We start from the raw sequence: 11,137 nt of genomic DNA, 5'->3' as shown, positions 1-11,137 counted from the left end.
AGACTGGGGTTGGGCCAGGTCAAAGTTAGAAGCAGGAGGGTGTGTGTAGGAGGCTCGGTGTGCAACGTGGTTGCTGGTCTTCGGCTGCTCTCTCCCGGGCCTGGAACTGCGAGAAGGGATGGCAGATGACCTTGGGGACGAGTGGTGGGAGAACCAGCTGGCAAGAGCAGCCATCAGTCCAAGGCTTTGAAGTTATTCCTTCTCAGGATTAATGGATGGGAAAACTTGGAGCTATCCATGGGAGTGGGACATTTTTGTTATGGAAAGGGAGTTCTCATTCTGGAAAGGATGCACCAAATGTTGAAGCAGGTGGGGACACAGAAGTGATGCAGCAGGAGACAGCTCCAGCCCCTGCCCAGTCAGAGAAAACCAAACAGCCTAAAGAATGTTTGTTAATTCAGCCAAAGACAACAAAAGAGGGTGGCACCAAGACTAAGAAGAGGAGAAAGAAGAAAATCACTGATATTTTTGCAAAATCAGAGCCCAAGCCAGGCACACCTGAAAATCTACAGAAGCTGATGAAGGACTATTACAGCAGCAGTAGCTCGGTGATTGATTAGAAGAACTGAACCTACCAGATTCTTGTTTCCTCAAGGCCAATTATTTGACTCACAGTCTTTCATCATACCTAAAAGAAACTTGTCCTAAGTGGGTAAAACTTCGGAAAAACCACCGTGAGAATAAATCCATCCTAAAGCTGATCATCTGAAGCTCTACCATCTGCACCGTGGAGCTCATTAGGTCAATGACAGCATTTAAAGGAGACAGCAAAGTTATGAAATTATTTGCAAAACACATAAAGGTCCAGGAACAAATCAAGTTGCTGGAGAAGCGTGTGATGTCAGGACTCCAGGAAGAATTAAAGAACACGTTAATGAAGGTGGACTTAAGTTAAACCCCTTAAAGTTCCTGGTTTTTGACTGGAACTGAAGAGAGCTGAAGCTGAGGAGAATGATAGACATACCCAAGATTAGAAAAAAAAAAAAAAGGTTTTTGGGGCCCGGCGCGGTGGCGCAAGTGGTTAAAGGTCCTCGCCTTGCACGCACGGGATCCCATATGGGCGCCGGTTCTAATCCCGGCAGCCCCGCTTCCCTTCCAGCTCCCTGCCTGTGGCCCGGGAAAGCAGTCGAGGACGGCCCAAAGCTTTGGGAACCTGCACCCGCGTGGGAGACCCGAAAGAGGCTCCTGGCTTCGGATCGGCATAGTATCGGCCCGTTGCGCTCACTTGGGGAGTGAATCATCGGACGGAAGATCTTCCTCTCTGTCTCTCCTCTCTGTATATCCGCCTTTCCAATGAAAAAATAATAAAATAAATCTTAAAAAAAAAAAAGGAGGTTTTTGAACTTCTGGAAATGGAGTACTCAGTCTATACAAGTCTGAATCTTTGAAGTTGGGTCTTTTCTGAGCCTAGATACTACTAAAGATCGCAGTTCTCACCGTGAGATCACATTTTATGGAATGGCCATGGCAAACCCTCAGTACATATCAGCTATTGTTTTATTGTGCTAACTGTACAACCAGATGCAATTCTGGGGATGTCTGGCAGGGATTCGTTGACACAGCTGAATCTGTGCTTTTCCAGCTCCCCCGTTAAATAGTTACTGGTTTGTCTCTGAAAAAAAAAAAAAAAGTAATCAGCAAGAAACAATCCAGGGCTTCTTTGTGGTTGGCAGAAAGCCAATTACTTGAGCACTCACTTAGTACCTCCTGGAGCGTGCACATACAGGAAGCCAGAGTTAAGGACTGAACCCGAGCAGTCAGATGTGTAACATAGACAGATGTCTTAACCACCAAGCCAAATGCCTACTCCATGGATTAAATTTTAGGCCTTTATAAGCAGTATATTTTAAATCCAAGGGCTGTTCTAGACTCTTCAACCATTCAATGAATTTTTTACACTCATATGTTATGCTGGCACTGTTATCTTTGCACACTACCACCAATCTCCTTTCCATGCTCCATAGCATCCCTGCCCCCCATTTAAAAGAAAAAGCAAGAAAGGACATAGTTCTGCATATTAGGGAAATGGCAAACACCCTACTCTTTGCTTCCTGATCTAGCTGAGCCCTTCACTAGGCATTCCCAGAGCATAGTCTATACAAAGTGAGACCCTCAAAAACCCAAAGGGGAACAGAAATCTCCAGAGACATTCCTAACTGGTCACACAGAAGCTTCATCTTTTTCCCTCGTTTCCCTTGATCTCTCCTGCTTTGTTTCCACCCACACACTATTTCCAAGTTAAACCACACTAGCAATTTACTTGCTAATCTGCCATCTTTTGTTAGTGCTCAAATAATCCTAGAGCTAGAGAGACGTATGAGTATATATCTATCTTTAAAAGTTTGTTTCTTTAATTTGCAATCACATAGGCTGCTCTATCACAAGGTTGACAGCAAGTTTTAACCATGTCTTCATGTCTTTCTCCCCATTAGTCCTCTCTGTAATCCCCACCACTATGTCTTCCTTTTAACAGGGCCCACTTAAATTTATACATCACTGAGAATCCTAGCATTTTTGCTTGTTCCTTCCTCTCTTTCTTCCAAAATGTGCTTCATGCCATTGGTAACTGTTATTCTTTGTCATCTTTTTAAGGACTGCAGGCCCTGAAACAGGTGAAAAGCTGGCCCCTTGGGTATTACTGTTCAGAGAGATGGCTGACAAAGGACCTTGACCATTCAATTTTTTGAGAGCAGACAATGCCTCCGCAGCTGGGATCACTGACCTTACTTTTTACTAATCACTTTGCTATTGCTTCCACATATGCTACACATTCTAGAAGATAATTAAAAAAAAAAAAAACCACTATTAACTTTCCAACTAGTATTGCCCTATTATCTCCATAGCAACAAAGGCTCTATGAAATCAGCTCCTTTCTTGTAAAAACAGTGTAGGGTGAAAACAGGCCTTGGGGAAGTGGCAAAGAACATGAGATTCAATTCTAATATACTCCCCAGTGGATTTTCCTTTCCAGACTAGTTTTGCTTTTAAATATATTTCATTGCAAGACCATAATATAAACTAAAATGAAAAGTCAGAGTCAGAGCCTGACTTTCTTCAAAAATTATTTGATTCAATAGTATGAGAAAAAGTCCTGGTGAGAGAGTTGAAAACAAAATGAGATATCTACAAATTCACAGAACAAAGCAGCAAAGAAAACATAAAAGTAACCATGTTGTACACTAAACATCTGCTAAAATAAGTTTATTCTTAAGAATATAAGTATGAAATTCTATTTCTGGACTAAAATTGGGAAATGTAAATATATAATCTGAAGCCTTTTAATTAACTAGTGCTTTGATTTATCATCAACAAGACCGTTTAGAATCTAAGTGGTGCTGAGAAACCAAGTTAAATGAAAACTAAACTTTTTCTGAAAGATTTATTTATTTTAGAAGGCAGAGTAATATGAGGGTAGGTGGACACATATTTCTTTCATCTACTGGATAGTGTATTTTCCATAAATGTTCAGGGGGGCATTGTTCATTGAAGAAACAATCAGTGTCAGAGGGACTTTGAAATAGATTTCATCTCCAAAAGAAATAGCAAATTCCTGACCCTCCATGTAAAATCAGCCAGGAAGAAGTCAAGCTGAAAGAGAAACAGCCAGCATCCAGGTGTCTTTGGAATTAGAATGAAATGATTCTATGGTAAAAAGTACAGTGCTAGTGCCTTACCATGTTTTCACGGCACAGATTCAAATTCAGATATGTTGCAAGCAACAAATTAGGAACTAATTGCAAAGGATACAGGTATCAAGTATTTGCACCATCTGTCAACCTAACATCTGGTCATTAATAGGGGTGACTTCTTTAAAGTTGGAAATAAGAACATTTTGGAAACAATAAAAAAATTTAACGGATCCCAAGGAAAAATATATCTTCGTTTTTATGATTATTAATCTACATCTGTCTAGGGAAACCTTCCTGGGATACAGGCATTGATATCAGATCTGGATTCCAGCCTTGAATCTGATCTGTAGTAGCTATGTGACTAAGGTAAATTCCTGAACTTCTAAATCAGTTTCGTTGTCTGCAACACTCATCTCAACAAGTCATTGTAAGTTTTCAAGAAAAAATGCAAACATTGGGTTTATTTCACCCCTTGAAACATAAAATGGGATATTATCATCATCCTTTGTATTAATTGTGAAATTCACCAAATTTTAACAAGTATTTTCCTTTCCAAAAAGGAAAGATTGTTTATTTGAAATAAGCAATCTTTGAAGAATAGCAAAGAGATCAACATAATGAGCAAGAGGGACAGAGAGTCAGACAGAGAGGAAAAGAAAAGTCCTCCACGATTTCTCTCCTCAAATGCCAGCAACTGTCCAGTCAAAATCAGGACTCTGAGTTAGCATGGATGGCAGGAACCAAAGTACCCAGACATCATGTGCTACTTCCCTAATGTAAAAGGCAAAGTTGAGTAGCTAGGACTTGAGTAAACACTCTAAAAGTCAGTGCAGGGCCTGGCACGATGGCGCAGTGGTTAAGGTCCTCGCCTTGCACGCCCGGGATCCCATATGGGCGCCCTGTTCTAATCCCGGCAGCCCCGCTTCCCTTCCAGCTCCCTGCCTGTGGCCTGGGAAAGCAGTTGAGGATGGCCCAAAGCTTTGGGACCCTGCACCCGCTTGGGAGACCCGGAAGAGGCTCCTGGCTTCGGATTGGCTCAGCTCCAGCCGTTGCAGCTGCTTGGGGAGTGAATCATCGGATGGAAGATCTTTCTCTCTGTCTCTCCTCTCTGTATATCCGCCTTTCTGATAAAAATAAAATAAATCTTTAAAAAAAAAGTCAGTGCAGGGGTCCCAAGCAGCAACTTAACCCACTACACCAACAATGCCTTCCCAATAATTATTTTTTAATCTTAGAAATGTAAACTACTTATATCTATCTATCTATCTATAATTGGATATAATTTTACTTGTGTCTGCACTGAATAAATGTAAATGTATTAACTGACCTTCACATTCACACTAATATCAAACAAGGCCTAAAATCTATAGATTTCATCATCTCGGGAATTTCCAAACGCAACTAGGAATTTCCATGGTATTTCCATAGGAAATACTTAAATATGCAAAGAACTTCACCAGACAATAGACAAGAGTTTGAGATTTGCTGGAATAAAATAACCCAAGGAATAATGAGAACAAAAAGGAAATTGAAATAAGCCCATGTGCTTAAAATATAATAGTGGCAAACCTTAGTCTTATCTGTGCAATATCACATTCAAAGATTATAAATGCCAATTTTCTTGGAAACTAAGTTGCCTAGGATTTAGATCAACAAGTTAATGTCATAAGTAAATGAGTTCCTTCAATAATCTGAATCATAAGGAACAGAATAATTGGAAAATAGTGAAGAATTATGCAATTATACTGCATTTGTTGAATTTAGTGCATTTGACACTTAACTGTTTACCTCTGAAATTGGTTTTGAAGAAATCAAAAGAACACAGGGTACATGTAGGAAGAATCAAATTAGATTTTGTAAAGAGCTTTTCAGAAGGCAGAGTACTTCTGCTCAGAAAGCCAGGCCTGCCCTTTGTTTTGTTATTTCATAACCACACTTGCAATGTCTGAAGTAATGGGATTTGGAAACAATAGATCCCAGGCCTTCCTCATTTTACAGTTTCCTAAAGAGTTCTCTAAATGTCTTCTGGATTAAATGTCCCACTCACAAGAACCCATCTCTGTCATTCTCTTCTGATCATTACAATAGGTTTTAGCAGCCAAAAGAATAGACATTCAGGGGCAGGCCAGGAGATGATGACAGGTCCCCATTCGCATCATTCAGGATCCTTCAACTGCCTCCACAGGTGGCTGCCTGAGATGGCTCCCTCCCTGGTAGGCACTTTTGTGCTCCTCTTCTGGACTCTTCACTACACCGTCTCCGCCCTCTTACCCGCTCCAATCTGAAAAGCACATTCAGTTTCCAATTTCTACTTATTATATTGAGTGCGTAAGTGTCCAGCCACACAGGGATAAAAAGCGCTGATGGCTGACCCAGAACATGCACAGAAACAAGTTGTGAGACATGGCGTCTCAGCTACTATCACTTCTCTCATAGACACAGATCCCACTCCGACCTAATCCTAGCACGATGGATTCTATTTCAAAACCACAGGGCACAAACTCTTACACAATCCCATTAGAGAAAGCCTTCAAAATTGGTAGGTCAGTTCTCTACACCCAGCAGCTGTCAGCAGACCTCAAACTCAGGATCTCTCTGATCTTCCAAAACCCATTATTGCACATGAGCCTGTGCCCAGGATCTGGCCTGGGACCCTGTGCTGTGCTTTGGGACTACAGAACTAACACCCAAGGCAGATTCTTCTGAGCATTGAACCTCTAGTAAAGGGGATTTCCTGAAGGAAACTGAATGAAGAAACTTCCAGAAATCACAGCATTGTGGCCTCATCCCCCACCTTCCTTTACTAAAAATGTTTTTCATGAGGTTTAGGTATGCCAGGTACTTGACAGTAGATTTATGGAGCAATTGTGATTTCTAATTTCAGTGTGTGCTTGCTCGCTAACCTAATGTGCCTGTCACATTAAAGTTACTCTATTGTGTCCTAACAAGTTACTTTATGGTAAATAGGAAGTCCAGCATCTCAAACTTTTAAGCTACGCTTTGCACTTATTCTAAATTCAGACCAAACTTAACTATTTGTCTTCAAATGTTCCAATTAAGGGCCCGGATCAGCTCAGCTCCAGTCAGGAAGTGAACCAGCAGATGGAAGACCTTGTTCTCTAACTTCCCAATAATAAAGAAATGTATCTTTAATAAAAAGAAATGTTCCAGTTACGAATAAATTTTTCACACCTCACACCTTTAGATCTGGCACTTATGCCAAAGAGGACATTCTTGAACTAAACTCCCAGAAAATTTCTTTAAGGACACACGTAGTGTACCAAATTATTCTAGGTACTTAGAAAATATTTCTGGTAAGCACTGAGCACTGAGGTTTAAGTGTTAGTAACTTTTTGGGTATTGTTTACCTTCATGAGTAGGACAATCTGGAGCTTGTTTAAAGACAAGAATGAACTAAGTGCGTTCAGCAGAAATTACATAATAATAAAAAGAAGAAATGCATGAAATTCTGGAACAGTACAACAGGGGTGAGTTTTGTGAGCACAGGTTTGGTATTAAGTGATACATCTGAAGGGCCATGATCACCTGGGCTGGCCTGGTCTATGGGAGTGGAGAGTTAAGTCAGCAATCGTCTGCTTGCCCTTTTTTTTCTGCCTGCTTCTCACCTCTCTGCCTAATTGTATTGTCAGAATCTTCTTTGTCATATCTTCAAATGGGTTGATTCAGATTCAAGCTTCTAAGTACCTTGAGTTTGCAGCAGCTAATGCACAAACAGTCCTTCTCCTTCTCCGTACTTTTACTTTCTCTGGTTTCAGTAACCTGCTTATAAATTATGGTCACAAAATATTAACTGAAAAAAACAGCAGAAATCAATAATTCCTAAGTTTTAAATAACTTCGTTTTCTGCTATAATTTTTCATTTTATTATTAGTTATTGCTGTTAATCTCATACTGTACCTAATTTGTAGATTAAATATTATCATACGTATGCTCGGATGGGGCAGAAGCACTGTCTATCTGGAATTCAGAGCTCTTCTGGACTGTAGGTACCTGGGAGCCCGTACCCACAAATAAAATGAGGGATTGCTGTCATTCCTTCTAACTTGAGAGCACCCTGGGACATCATAGGAGCTTTGGGGTGTGAGAGACATTTTCAATGCATTAGCACTCTTGGAAATTCTTCAGTATAAAGAAGAAAATATTTAAATTCGTTTCTTAAAGTGTTGTAATTCCCTCCCTGCAAAAGTTTCCTTCCCTTCTTAATTCTTCCCTTCCCTTTAAGTTTCCATTTTTATTTATTCATTTTTTGTTATTGTAGTTCATGGTAGAGTTCTGTAGGCACAGCGATTTCTCCAACTTTCCACCACTGTTTTCCCCCATAGTTCTACAATTATTTAGTCCTTCAACAATAGTTACAAGGTCAACATTGTGCTATGTGAGGGTATCATGGCATTGCAGGTACAAACAATGGTAGGTAATTTAATGTCCTGTTGTTAAGGTATATTTAACAGTTTGGGAGTGACAGAGATGAATCTTCCCTCTTACTCCCTGTTTCACACCTCAGTTGGCTACAATAGCTGGTTCAGGCCAAAGCCAGAGTGGTAGAACTCCAGTTCTCCCACATGGCTGGTAGACACCAGTTGCCTTTTAAGGCACTTTGATACACAGCTGAATCAGAAATGGAGCAGCTGGATGGGACCAGGCTCTCCAACATGGTATGCTGATGCTGCAACCCTCTGCTTAACTCACAGCATGACAATACCACCCCCTCTCTCCACTCCATTCATTTCTTGAATTTTATGGATTTCATTCTGTCTTGACCTCTCAACGTCCCTCAGCATTAAAACAAATATTCATACATTACAGAAAGTTTGTAAAACTAGTAGTATTATGAAAGTATTCTGAGATCTATTTTCAATTAACTATAACAAATCATCAAATTGGGGGCCAGCATTGTAGTATAGCAGATTAAGATACTGCCTGCAATAGTAAAAGTTCAATATGGGTGCCAGTTTGCACCTTTGCACTTCCAACCTGTTAATGTCCTGGAAAAGGCAACAGAATATAGCTCATGTGCATGGGCCCTTGCCATCAAAGAGGGGATCCAGCTAAGATTTCCTGCACCCCTGGTTTTGGGCTGGCCCAACCCTGGTCATTGTGGTCATCTGGGAAACAAACCACTGAATGGAAAATTCTCTTTCTCCCTCTTTCCTTGTAATGCTTTCAAACTAATAATAAATTTTTAAAAGAAAACACCAAATTAATTAATTAATTTCTATTCTGGGGGTCTTGATAGCAATTTAGTTTTAGATATAAAGACTAAGGACTTTACCATGTTACTTATTTTTCTCCAAGCATTTATTTTCTAAAACCTTTTAAAATTTACACAGTTTTCATTATTTTTGCAACTTTAAAATAAATAAGCTTTGCTGGTAAAATAGAACATGGCATTGCACAAAATTGGCAATTTTGTTTAAAATAAGATGTTCTCTGGGTTATTTATCCAGGGCCATAGCTACGGATGAGGAATAAATATTGTGAATATTTTCCATACTGAAATTAGTGCTATCATGTTTTATTACATAAAAATTTGCATCTTTAATTGACCTTATGTTTTGAAGAGGAGAGTTCTAGATACATTTTCTGGGAGGGAGGAGAATGGGATTCACAAGAATCAATTACAAAGAGCAGAATGAGGTCATTATCAAGTCACATGGTTGTGAGCTGTCAGACAGCTTGAGTGTTGTCAATTTTATTCAGCTGCTTCTCAACTTACAGAAGCTACCCCCATTAACAATGCAAAAAATTTTAATTCATTAATTAATGAGAGAATAGTAAGATACTAAAACTGATCCAAAGAACTTTTGAGCATTTAGACATTAACAGACAGTTTATTAAGCAAATATCAGGGTAAGATTGTTGAGTTGCAAGCCAAATTAGTGCCCAAGAAGGCAATGAAACACAACCTTTGGGATTATCAAAACATACACACAGCTGCCTTGTGTAGCAGAAATGATGTGCATCTCGACATAAATTTCTAAGTTTACCTCTGTATCTGCAGATTTGCAAAACAGTCCAGGCAGCAGAAAAATCACTAACACTGAAGTACTAAAAATGCCCTGAAAAAAATCTCCAGTTCTTTTTTTTTTAAGTATTTCTAAATTTCAGATAATTTTTCTAACACATATGAGAATTATATGGGTTCATCTAAGCACAACACCTTTAAAAAGGCCTGGTACAGCACAATTCTTAGCTGCCACCTTCACCATCAAACAGACGTACATTGGGTTTTTCTTTCGTAATTTAAAATTATTTATTGAGAGAAGTAAAGGGATACAGTGGATGACAAAGTAGAGGCTTAATTTTTCTAATAGAACCATATGTGACATTGGAAGTTGAGGGAAAATATCACAAACCTTAGTCTTTTCTAAATGATAGTGACATAATTTTTTAGGAAGTGCTACTTTATTTGTTTCTAGAACATTGTGGACCAACAACAAGAACCAACAGTAAGAAACACAAGGCAGGGAAAGGCAAGAAGGGGAATGCTCTAGAAGCTGCTTATTACTGGCAACAAACTAAAAGGAAATTGACATATGAACATGTTAATTTCTGCTACACTTTCATTATGCATCCCCTTAGGTGCAGTCCACCATGGGGAGAAAAAATGGTGAACTTTCATCCCCATGAAAGTGACGGACATGTAACAAAGTAAAAACATGTGACATTAGCATGGTGAAAAGGAGTGTCCAACATCTTCCTGTAGGAATAAACGCCAGCTTGTGTCCCATGTGGCACTAATTATTGGCCTAGGTCATCATTACTTACGGCACTAGCAGTAACAGTGATAAAAGGGGCATTGACACCCTCAGGTGACTACTAAGTTTCTTACAGAAGATTAATTAATGAATTACATCACAAGATCTTATTATGAAAGGTACAAATAACTAAGAAGTGCAACACAGTAAAATTCACATGTAAAATCCTTATATTTGACATTGTATTATCTTATATTAAGAGCAAATATATGATAGCTGACCTTTCAGGATTGGCTCATTTCCCTTAGCATAAGGGTTTCCAGCTCAGCCCATTTGGCCACAAACAATTGTATTTCATTTTTTAAATACCTGAGCAGTATTTCATAGACTAGATGAACCAGAACTTTTTATCCAGTCCTCTGTTAATGGGCATTTAGGTTGCTTCCATGTTTTTGCGATTATTGATTGAGAAGGGAGGGAACTTGGGGAGATGGTGGGGAGACCCCAGTGCCTATTAAACTGTGTCATAAAATAATAAAAATAGACACACAAAAACAAACAAAACAAAACAATACTAGGACTACCAGAAATGAAACCCTCATCTAAATAGCCAGCAATTATTTAATTACAGGATAATTTATAAATTACACATTTTTGCATGTAATGTGTTTTTATAAACATGTACCAGATGACTCTGCAGTAATTCTCCAGAGGTGACTAGTTTGTTCTGTCACAGGATATTACATCATTAACAATATACAAATGTAAGAAAACTGCTCGGTAAATGTA

At 39.2% G+C, this 11,137-nt stretch overlaps 1 pseudogene; it reads left to right on the top strand.

The window, feature by feature from the left end:
• Positions 1-215: 215 nt before the first annotated feature.
• On the top strand, positions 216-1,405 carry LOC121146259 (annotated as a pseudogene).
• Positions 1,406-11,137: the final 9,732 nt, after the last annotated feature.

Source organism: Ochotona curzoniae, unplaced genomic scaffold (genome assembly GCF_017591425.1).
Source record: "Ochotona curzoniae isolate NIBS_2020 unplaced genomic scaffold, NIBS_Ocur_1.0 scaffold_3890, whole genome shotgun sequence".
Classification (NCBI taxonomy): Eukaryota; Metazoa; Chordata; class Mammalia; order Lagomorpha; family Ochotonidae; genus Ochotona; species Ochotona curzoniae.
This window is presented reverse-complemented; position numbering and strand designations above follow the sequence as displayed.